Source organism: Corvus hawaiiensis, chromosome 3, assembly GCF_020740725.1.
Source record: "Corvus hawaiiensis isolate bCorHaw1 chromosome 3, bCorHaw1.pri.cur, whole genome shotgun sequence".
NCBI lineage: Eukaryota > Metazoa > Chordata > Aves > Passeriformes > Corvidae > Corvus > Corvus hawaiiensis.
This window is the reverse complement of record NC_063215.1, coordinates 44,589,928-44,601,664: the sequence shown is the minus strand read 5'-3', so window position 1 is coordinate 44,601,664 and position 11,737 is coordinate 44,589,928. Positions and strand designations below refer to the sequence as shown.

The window sequence follows — 11,737 nt, the reverse complement described above, 5'->3', positions numbered from 1 at the left end:
AGGAAATGGTCTCAAGCTGCTCTAGGTTGGTAAGGAGGAAGAATTTCTTCATGGAAAGGGTTGTTAAGCACTGGAATGGTCTACCCAGGGACGTGGTATAGTCACCATCCCTGGAGGTGTTCAAGAAATGACTGGACATGGCACTTAGTGCTATGGACCAGTTCCTAAGGTGGTGATCGGTGAAAGGCTGGACTTTTTCAACTTAAATGTTTCTGTGATTCTGTGAAGCACACAGCATCACTTATCTGTAAAGTGCAATATCCAGAGGAGGTCAGCAATACATTTACTCTGAGGGTCACAATCCCAGTGAATTATTACGATATTTTTATGTGATTTAAACTGTCAATAAAATAAAATAAAATAAAATAAATTGGTAAAAATAATAAATAGTTAATATTGATCAGTTATATAATTATTTAATCAGCTGTATCCTACATTTGGCTTCAAATGTTTCTGTTCTACAGTGAAACATTTACACTACTCTACCAAAGCATCACAGTGAAGAAACATAGTAAACAACAGCCAGTCACTTCACTTTTGGTTTTTGGACATTTTGCATCGCACCTAAAAGAAAAATTAGGACAGGAAAAAGAATGGAAAATATTAGTATTCAGCTTACCATTCTTCTGTGGTGGAAGAGCTCTTCCATTTTTTATTGATTCTGCTTCTTTGAAGGGAAGATCAAGCTGAAGAAGCTGTAATTGGAAGTGCCCCAGTTACAACTAGAATCTGTCAGAAGTTCATCTGCTAATCATTTTGCTTACTGCTGCAGCCCGCCTGTCTACAGCTTTCTCCCTTGGGAGCTCATTGCCTTTGTAGTCTGTAGGTTGTTGTCATTTACAGGTAATTTCCAGATTCAGTTCAAAGAGTGAGTTTAGGTTTAGCAAGTCTGAAATGGCACAAATCTAGCTACTGCAGAGATTAGCTGCAGGTATTTTCAGGTGTTCTTGTCATGCTTCCACTGAAATGACCAACAGTCAGCCAAGTTTTACAACCAAACAGAACCAAGAAGAGCTTATTTCATTGACTGTTGGAGATTTGGTAGAAATTATTTATTCTGCAACTTTAATAAAAGCTCTCTTCCCTTATATATTGTTAGCACTCAACATAAAATTCAGATCTCAAGCTTCATTTCTGTATACATCAGTCCTTTTAAAAACCCAGGCAAATTTTCGCTCCATATGTATATGAAAAAGCCTTGTTGGAGACTCAAGGGCTCTCAGCTTTCAACTTCATCTAAAGCAAGAATATATAGTTGGCTTTGGTAGAAGCAAATATCAGATGACAGAAAATAATACCTTGGGAAGGAAGCAAGAGAACATCTCTCTATCAGTTTTAAAGTGAGAAGAAAACTAGTAAAATTATTGTTGACATATTAATGGAATTTTGTTTATGATAATATCTTTATGGCTTAATTGCATTGTCAGTTTACTCTAGCTAATATACATCTAAATATACATATATATACATATATATACATACACATACTCCCACACCCACACCCACATATATATATATATATATACACACATGGAAATCCATATGCACAGTGCTGTAATCTATTCTTTGTCACATGGGTCATGTGCTATACAAAGCAGAGTTTAATCTTCCCTCTTCCCTCCTCTGTATTAACCAAGCTCTCATTTCTTATTGTGTTTTCTACTTCTTTCTAAAGGATTAGATTTTTTTAATTGACGAGCCTGAAATTCAAGTCCTACTAGTTTTGCTTGTGTATCACTGAGTAGATTAATGTCTATATTTTTGTTAGCATATTTATGAAGGGTTGATTTTGATGCTCATTTCAGTGATTAATCATTTGGTGATCTAGATCTAAACAAACACACTCCTTGACTGTAAGTGCAAATTTTCTGTGTGACTCCCAACAACAAGAAAGAGTCAATCACATAAAACTACTGCTTATGTTTTCCAAAATAATCTGAAATACAAGAATCTTTCAACACACTGATTAGCAAAAGAGGTTATTCTGTAAGGGAGGAAAATAAATCACTGAAACTGATTGTTCAATGCAGAGCATCCTTTAAAAGCACAAATAGAATCTGAGCCAGTACTAGCAGAGAGCATTCTAAGCTAAGATTATGCTGTTATCATATCATGCACTTGAGAGTCCTCTGGTAGAAAACTTTGAGAACAATTACTCACTGATTAATAGAGAGGATATTAATGTCTTTCAGAAGATGCAGTAAAAGTGTTCTTGAGTCTCAAGAATCTAAGTTTTCATTAAAAAATAAGCAGCTTCTAGTTATCCTCATTACAATGCGGAAGAGGTATAGGTAACAAACCAAAAAATTTCAGAACCACGGCTCAGGATGATAACATTAATATGGAAGGGCTTTCTTAGTTCTCTGAAGTGAAATTCTGCACAGATCTAGAAGATGTAACCCAGAAAATAGGAAATTTGAAGTAAGTATGTGGTTCTGGGAAAGTAGTTCATAAAAAAGATAGTAAATATACTTTGGATAGTAGTGAATAACAATAGGTGCTGAACATCTGTCAAGAGGATGGAACTAAGAGAGTTCAGGGAAAACACACCACCTTGAATAAGTTTTCTCTATGCAGGCAATCATTAACATTAAAATCTAAAAGAAAGACAAAAATACTCCCCATAAAAAAACCCCAACCCTACAGCAGCATCAACAAAAAGGTAGAATATAACATTCTTAGGTGTGTTTTATTCCCAGCTGTGTTTAAATTGCATTTGTTCCTATGGCTTTTCCATGCCCGTACAAGTCATTCTCCGGCTGCATCCTTCTCCAATTATGTGTATGGTTTCCACACAAAAACCTGCAGCAGCAAGTGAAATTTGACCTTTTGTTCCATGCTCCGCTCAGACCCATGACACATGGGAGTTTGTTCCTAACCAAACTTGAAAACATGTCTCTGACTTAAAAATGAAACAAAACAACAGTGGAAAACAACCTCTTGCTTTTTAATTTAACACTGCCCCATAAAACACAACAATAATACTATCAAATCTTAATGTTGTAATTAATATTTCCATAAAGCCCAAAGGAAAAAAATATCAAGATTTGTTTTACATATATAACTTTCAATACTGACCTTTAGATAACAGAACTGACTATGTTGAGCATTTTCTTTTGATATAGCTGTGTTTGTTCTCTGGATGTTTTGCTGTTTAAGGTACAGATACTTCAAATCTCTTCTAAAGGGTAGGGTGCTGGTTTTGTAAACATTGAAGATAAGTTTAAATCATGCTAAAGGTAGCTTTTTAATTAGATGAACATGGGTCATTTCTGACCATGCCTAACTGTTGCTATAGCATGAATTCAGAAATCTATATATGAATGAAATGCTTCTCTCCTTTAGAAGTTATACCATGGGCATACCAAATAAAGTTTGGAGGAACTTGTTTCAGCAAAGTAAGTGAATTATTCATGAAGACACTTGATTGTCCTAGGAATATTTGGGATATGAGCATTTCATGGGACTACGTTGTTGGTATATCCAAACAATCCCACGTTTGTTTGGTTTTTGTTTGCCTGATTGACAGGTTGAGTTTATGACCTTGGATGTCATTTTTGTTCATCATAATTCACAGAAGTGGCCTCAACCTACATCATTAATTTATTCAAAATAAGCTGAAACTTGGAATCAGTCATTTTGTGCAGCTAATCAGGACCCTCAGAGGAAGGAAAGGATGAGCTTGATTAAGATTGCAGATTGAATTTGAGACATTTTGCCTTCATTTCCTCCCTCTGTGACTCCTGGTATTTCTGTCGCAACCTTCTGCAAAAATCTTGACTATGCAATATATTGCTCAGTCCTCTTTTCTTTGAAAGAACTGATATTATTCCATGTAGTTATATTGCAATTCTTTTGGGCAATAATTGCTACTTTCTTTTTTTGTGTGTGGACTCTAACACAATAGGATCTATGTGTAGTTGTTTTGTGTTTGTTGCTTGGGTCTTCAAAAAAAATACAATACTAACAAGGTATCAATCATATTCCACACTTGCACATTTGTCATAGGCCAGATCTTGACTCAGCAATCTCTCATAGTTCATAGCTTATTTTATTTTACATAACTGAACTAAAATCTGCACCTGATTTCTCCTCACAGCTGGAGATTATTACTGTTCTCCCTGCTGTAAAAAGGCTGACATAAATACAAAGCTATCCTATGGGGAAAATTGCACTAAAATAGAAAAAAAAAAAAAATCCTAATTCCCCCCATTAAGAAAACCTTAAGGCATTGCTAAACTATGCAGATTTTGCGGGGTGTAATGTCAATAACCTTATCCCTATGTCCAAGGATGGACAAGGCACATCCACACTCAACTTGTTACCAGAGCCAGGAAGGGATGCCATGGGAGTGAGAGCAATTAGAGAAATTGAAGCTATTAGATTCAGTATTTGAGGGAAGGCAATTTAATTTTGGAACCATCTCTCTGTTGGAGGTCACTGTTGCTGTAGGGAGCCCAGCTGCAGGAAAGAGGCTTGATACTGGATTGTGGCATACCCACTAAACTGAGCTTTTGTGTTTGCACTGACTGTGGCACAGGGAATGTGCTACTTCCGTAACAGCACAGCTTACTCCTGGCAGATATTAAATAAACTGTGACTTCTGCCAGAGCTTGCTCCTGTGGAATTCAATTTAGACCCCATCATGAGTGTGAGCAGGTGATTTGGCTGACTCTTCCTGTGGCGATTAACTAGTTACATTACAGTGCCTGGATACTTCCAATGGGATCAATCAGGTTATGTTAATTGCACCAAGATAATTTTAAAGTGGTGTAATGGGAAATTTGTTAACTTGGGAGAGATGTTATATTTTTAACAGTAAGGGGTATTGTTATTATTATTCTTTTGAACAGGTGGTTTAACAGCATGGAAAGAACCATGCCGCTGACAACAAGAGAAAAGAGAAGGATGCAGAGAAATGAACCAGCAGGAAGTTCAGAGTTTGTTTAGATAATTTGAAAAACTTATTAGTGGATGGCTCATCTGCACCAAGAAATACAGTATGCTCAAAATGAAGGGATTTCACCAGCAGGACTTTATATTGCTTTCTCAATTGCTTTTTTCTTTAGCTTCGGAATGCTTTAACAGAGGGAAAAACCTTGGATGGTGACTTTTATACAATATTATAAGTTGTAAAAGCTGTTCATTTGGGAGACAAAGAGGAAAAAAAATTAATGAAGATACTCAGGAACTGCTGGTGATGCTCTTTTTATGGCTGATCCTGTCTTCTTAAAACTGAGAACTCACAAAAGAAGAGAAAACACAATGTCAAAGGTAATTTTTTCATCTGATGCTGATCATTGTGAGTACTTAGTTATCCAGAGAAAGGCAACCTTCATCCAGGGCCACCACAGCAACTCCCATTGCTAAAGGTAAAACAAGATTCAGGAAGAATGGGACATTGTTGAATGCAGCCTCTGATAGAAGTTGAAAATTGCTTATGGTAAGAAGTGGAGTAGAATAAATGAGAAAAGGAGCTTAAGAAGCAGAGAATCAGAAGATTTAGCAGATGAAATAGAGAGGAATTGCAAAATTAGTTCAGTATTGAAAAATATTAGATTGCAATAAACTGGGGCTTAGCAGTATGTTTGCTTCCATGGTGGAAGTAGCTGTGGGTTAGTCCCTGAGGGGATTGCAGTTCCCTCAAAGGACAGACAGAAGTGAATGTGTACTAGGGGTAACTTCTGGGCTAGTGTTACGACTGCTAGGGGAAGGACAACAGGGAATCTCTTCCAATCTCAGTCCCTTCTTTTCCTAGCTATAGCATAAAGGACAGGCTGTTCCCTCCTTGCTGTCTTGTAGAAAACTTATTCTCCAAGTTCTGGGAGTGTTTCTGACTGTAAACCCTGATTGGATATACCAGCTGCTTCCACTCAGCCTTGAATTGAGCGCTTTTAACTGTGGATTAGGAAAAAGCTTAAGATAAACTCTCTCCATTACATTTTTTTTATTAGCCAGCTCAGAGAGCCCTTTTTTCAGCAGGCTCATTATTGCAAATCCAGCGCTGAAGTGATCAACTCTCTCCGTATGTGGTGTATTGAGTACCCCTGTTCCAGGATCATGGGTTCCACTTTGGGAGCAATGCACCTAGCAGTTAGCTGACACAAGGCAGGGTAATGTGGTGTCAAGTACTGGCACAACATTTCTTATGAGAGGAGAAACTAGTAGTTTTGAGATATGAAAGGAGTTGGATTGCTGCTGCTATTCAGTCTCCTGCTTCATGCCACAGTTGTGGACATGGGCTACTGCTCTGAAACATGTCTTTCTGCTAGTTCAGCCACTGAGCAAGCAATAAAGCAAAGAATCATGTGGCATGACAACAGACAGTTGAGTGTATGATTCACAGAATAAAATAAATAGCACAAATTTTAGAATATATTTGATAAATTCAGAAAGTAAATTAAAAAACAGAAAAAAGTTATTACTGTCTGACCTAATCTATTCAGTTTTCACACTATCAAAATGAATAGTAACTTGATAACTGCACAGTAGGTATTATTAACACAAATAATAATTTTATGTAACCCTTAAGTCCATGCTAGATCATAAGCATTTCCAGAGACTTGTTTTAAATGCAGGATAATATATACCTTTCAATAACTAGTTTACTTACATTTCTATTATTGCTTATAGTCTAGGTTGGCTATTTTAGTTGTAGGGGTGCAGCACAATATGATGCAGTAATGTGACAGTATGCAAAGTAATTGGGAAGAATAAGTTTGTTTTTTTACACTATTTGCCTTTAGAGGGATGAGTAGGGCAGAGTAAAGGAGGAGATACAGAGTGGGCTGGACCCAAGCAAGCGACAAATATATGCTGCATTATGAATGCAATATGAATGGCAGAGCTGGTCATTAATCACTGGAAATAGGGAGGGACATTTCAAATAGGGGATTTTTATTTAATATGTTTATTCAACTTTTAGAATATTTATCTTACAAGGAGGTAGTCACAATTGAGACTAATAAGTCTCATTTATAAAAAACATACAGTGAAATGTCTTTTGACAAGATTATAGAACTGTCCTGTAAAGCATCATTTAATAATAAAAAAAAAATTAGAGATTGTTATGACAACCTTAAAAACATGCAGTGATTAAGTGGGGTCATAAAAAAAGTGAAAACAGATCAGAATTTATGAATAAATCAATGGTCTCATCTGTACTGTTGTCTTTATTTATTGGTGTTAATATGTTTGGGATGTTTACTGTAACACAATATATTTCATACTTTGTGGAGATCTATGAAAGCTATTCCTCCCCTTATCACTTTTGCAATTTATTCTGAAGAACTACCAATTCTAAGATAAGTGAGATTCTTTCCATACCAGAATGAAGGTTCTGTTTTTTGAAATCATTAAATGCCCATTGAGATATATTTTGGGCATTTATAATTATCTGTTATTTTATCTCTAGGGACCCAGGTCCTACCTCTGTGGTAAATCCTGGCATTCACTCCACGCTGGTGAGTGACTGAACTCCTCCTTCAGCATTGTGTGGCAGCACCTTACAACCTGGGAAGCACTGCTTCCCTAATATTTTATCCGAGATAATTATATTAAACATTGTGCCAGAATCTTAAGCATAAAGGTGGTTTAGCCTGGAGAAAAGGAGGCTAAGAGAAGGCTTTGTTGCTCTCTACAGCTCTCTGAAAGGAGGTTGTGGCCAAGTGAGGATCAGTCTCTTTGCTCAGTCAGCTTACAACAGGACAAGAGGAAAAGGCCTCAAGCTCTGCCAGGGGAGATTCGGGTTAGTAATCAAGAAGAATTTCTTCATTGAAAGGATGGTTAAGCATTGGAATGGACTGCCTAGGGAGGTGGTGGATCCACTGTCCCTGGAATTGTTCAAGAAATGACTGGACATGGCACTTAGTGCTATGGACATGGAATTTAGTGCTAAGGTGGTGTTTGGTCAAAGGTTGGATTCAATGATCTTGCAGGTCTTTTCTAACCTTGATGATTCTATGATTCTCTTCTATTCTGTAATTCTATGAAATATCTGGTTTATTTGATCCTTCATACGCATTAGTCTGATGAAATGTAAAATGGTACATAACAACAAAAGATCCCTATCTAGAAGGGCACAGCAGTGAATGACCTTATCAAATGTGTAGAAATTCACCTTATCAAACATGTTAAGCATTCTTCCATTATTCTGGGAGGCTCTTCTGTCTCAGTTGTTGTAGTAATTTAACATTCAATTTTGCTATGGTGTTGTAGTGGTCACTATCATGACCTATGAGGGTTCCCTGACTGTCAGGTATACGACGATGGAGACTGGGATTCACAGGATTCCACGATACAAAATATCACAGAAGTTTCTGAGAATGTCTTCATTACAAGTTACTACAAAGCTATTGTTATTAAAACCAAATGCTTAGTATATACATACACACAAGTCTCTGCAAAATTTCTACTAGGAGAGCAGTTAAATTTATATATGTATGTATGCATATATATTACTAGAGTAAAGCAGTTACTGAGTTCCAGCTATGGGAGCAAATACATGCTTATGAACATTTGCCTGTGTGTGTGCCCTATAAATGTATCATACAAGCTGTTACTGCTACAGCAATCACCAAGTTGTTCCAATCATTGAAGAAAAAATTGTCACTTTAGTGGTTATCCATGTCCTGGTGTCATGGAGTGCAGAGTCAGGCAGGCACCCCCATCAAGACTGGTCTGTCTAGGAGACCTTGTGCAGGTTAAGCACTGGAAAAATGTGCAGAGAAGCTCTCTTTGAGTAGGCAGCAATTTACTTTTTGTACTTTTTACTGTAGATACATAAGAGGGTGCACATTGTCAGTTACTGGAATAATGATTGCTGATTCCTGTTTTCCTGGGAGATCAGTTCATTATCACAGTTTCTTTATCCTGGATCCATCAAGGTTTCTTTGTTCTGCCAGCTACTCCCCATCACACAGAGTTTTTGGATGAGCTTATCAGAGATGTCTTGGGACTCCAGCTAAAGATATATCCCTTTTTGTCAGTGTGTTTACCAGGTCACTGTTGTGGTGGCTTCTATGAGGTGTATGATGCTTAAATTCTTAAGCATCAATTTTATTCTTACTTCAGTGAGAAACTTAATTGGTCATAATTTTTAACAAATGTGAAAGTAGTAAAAGAGTGTGCCTGACACCTTAGAAATATAACTGTGCACTCAGTCTAATGATGTTTTCTTTTCTATACTTCTTGCATCAAGACTCAAAAGACTTCTGTGTGTAGAAAACCAGAGAAAATTAAAAGAACATTTCTGGGTAAAAAACCCAGTTATTTGGTTTGGTTTGGTTTAATTTGGATTTGTTTTGTATAGAAAGATATAAAACAAGCGGTTGTTTTTTTGTCTGAATTATAAAAGTACTTGATTTTTTTTCACTGTGGCATGAAATTAATTCTAAATGCTTTCATACCCTTTCTAATTCTAACTGCTTTCATACTCTTTTTGGAGACTGGAATTCAGAGAGATGTTAAGTGAGTGTCCAAGGGCATTGAAATCACCCTATAAACTTTAATTTTCTGGGCATTTGGTCATCATCCTCTTTTTATTCTCCCTTCCTCCCCCTAATCTGTGTGTCGTGCAATATTCACGGCAGTCAGAAAAGATTTGCAAAAAATAAAGGGTTTTGTTATTTTTTTTAAAAATGTTTTAGGTCAGTGTTCAGTGAAACGTTTATTATTATATTTACCAGGTGTACTGCAGGGGCCAATAAGGTACCATAGCAGCATACCAGCATTTTCTAAAAAGTAAAACCAGCACAAATTTTGGAGCATTTTAGTGAGCTGTTGTAACTCCAGTCTGTTGTAGCTGTACTTGCTTTCTCTTCCATCCTGCAGGGCCATCCATATTTTCTTGTTCAACTCACTAGCCATGTAATGTTCTGAAGACCAATGTTGGGGAAAGCGCTCCTTCAGTGCTGAGGACTCTATTTATTTGCAGTTATGAAGGAATCATTGTGAAGCAGCAGGGAAAGAAGGATGGATAAAATAAAGATTTGTCCAGTAACTGCAAAAGTGATTACCATCTAATTCTTCATAACATTGTGTGTTTTCAGTCCTACTCTCTTTCAGTGAGGGTATTGGGTGGGGGATCTCTCATTATTCAAAAAATATACGTATCTCCTTATAACTAAGTGAAATACTGGAGTGAAAATATTTATAGAAAGGGAGTGAAGACATCCTAGTTTCAGTGCACATTAGGAAACTCCTTCAGCATTAAGGCAGAATAAAATGTTATATATAGATATATATTTATAGTCTCCATGTGTCCTTATGGTGGGCTTTTACCAGAAGGAGAGGCAATTTCATCAAGGAGATGCAAGTCAGTAACAGATATTAATCCTATTTACCCCCCCTATATACAGTCTCCTTTGCTCTTTTGCCTTTCTAATCCACGCTGCCTTGGACACTGCATCTGTTCCCTGCCTTCATTGTCAGTGCCTAAAAACCAAGGTAGGAAATTCCAGTGCTCTAACATTGCTGAGAGTTTGTCTCCCAAAAGATACAGTCCTGGACACACAATGTTGCTGCCGAATGCTTCGGTCAACTGAGGAACAAAAATAAGGAGGATATACCAAGTTTCCTGTGGTACTGAGATGAAAATGTCTAAGCCTTTCTTCAGCTCTTCATGGTGACATTGTGAGCTGGAACCTCAGCCAACCAATAGACATAAATATTCCTGGAAATGACAAGGAATGAATGTCAATTAACATGACAAAATCACATTGGAAATGCTTTTTGCTGTATCATGTACATTTTGTTCTTTCCTGCTAAGAATAAGAGTTATTGTAACCACAAGGCAATTTTATGTCTCCAGAATGTCCTGATCAATATCTCTTTGTTGGTAGTATGTAGCAATCAGTATCATCCCTAATATAGAAGGGTAAAGAACCCAAAAGTAGCAAATTTTCTACAATGTAGAAGTAAAGGTATTGATTGCAGGTACTTGCTCTTTGGCCCAAATTGTGGCTGCAAAGTATCAAGTTAACATTTTTCCTCTGTTTTTCTCATCCCTGCTACATCTTCCTGCATGCATCCAAACATCACAAACAGAAAAAACAATAGAGCAACAAAGCTTTCCAGAAAGAACAATGGGAAGAGTGAAAAAGATCAGCCCTTTTCTGGTCTACATTATTTAGCAATTAAGTTGTAAGCTCCCTTCTCTTTTCTTTTAAAGAAGAGTTAAATATTTCATTATGTTTTGGATTATGGGAAAAAACCTACCAACCAACCAACAACAATAGAAAAACCCAAAACCCAACCCAGTATAAAACTAAAGGGAAAACAATTGAAGTGCTAAACAGAATAGATCAAAACCCTTCTCTTAATCCTATCCTGTCAATTATAGCCCTCAGATGTGGGGGAAATCTGCTGACATTTTGAGATTTTTAAAACGGGGAGTATTAGAGGTTGCATGTAGGAACACACTAGTAACAAAAGTTTCAAACATGAGTTTGTATTTGGAAAAAATTTCACCAAATTCCAAGTTCAAAAATGTCTGCTTTACAAGTCCTGCTATACTTATGTTACAGCAACAGGTATTAAGATGATACAGAGATTGCTAATCATCAACTAGCTGAAGTGTCTGCAAGGGTTGAAATGCTCCATTCACATGGGATTCTAAAGGAATACCAGCAATATTCTGAAGAAAATAGTCAAGCTGCAGATTTATAGTGCTGGAATTGGACTATATGTCTTTTGTAAAACTGTGGCACAGCTAGCTAGATTGCAAAGCAAAGTCAGA

The 11,737-nt window shown here is 36.8% G+C and overlaps 1 long non-coding RNA gene across 1 annotated transcript; it reads right to left on the bottom strand.

Moving 5' to 3' along the window:
- Nucleotides 1-251: 251 nt before the first annotated feature.
- On the bottom strand, nucleotides 252-10,673 carry LOC125322766. The gene is made up of 3 exons (XR_007202215.1): nucleotides 10,569-10,673; nucleotides 620-695; nucleotides 252-339 (listed from the first exon to the last, which is right to left on the bottom strand). It is a non-coding gene; the product is annotated as an uncharacterized LOC125322766 (long non-coding RNA).
- Between the last annotated feature and the right edge of the window lie 1,064 nt (nucleotides 10,674-11,737).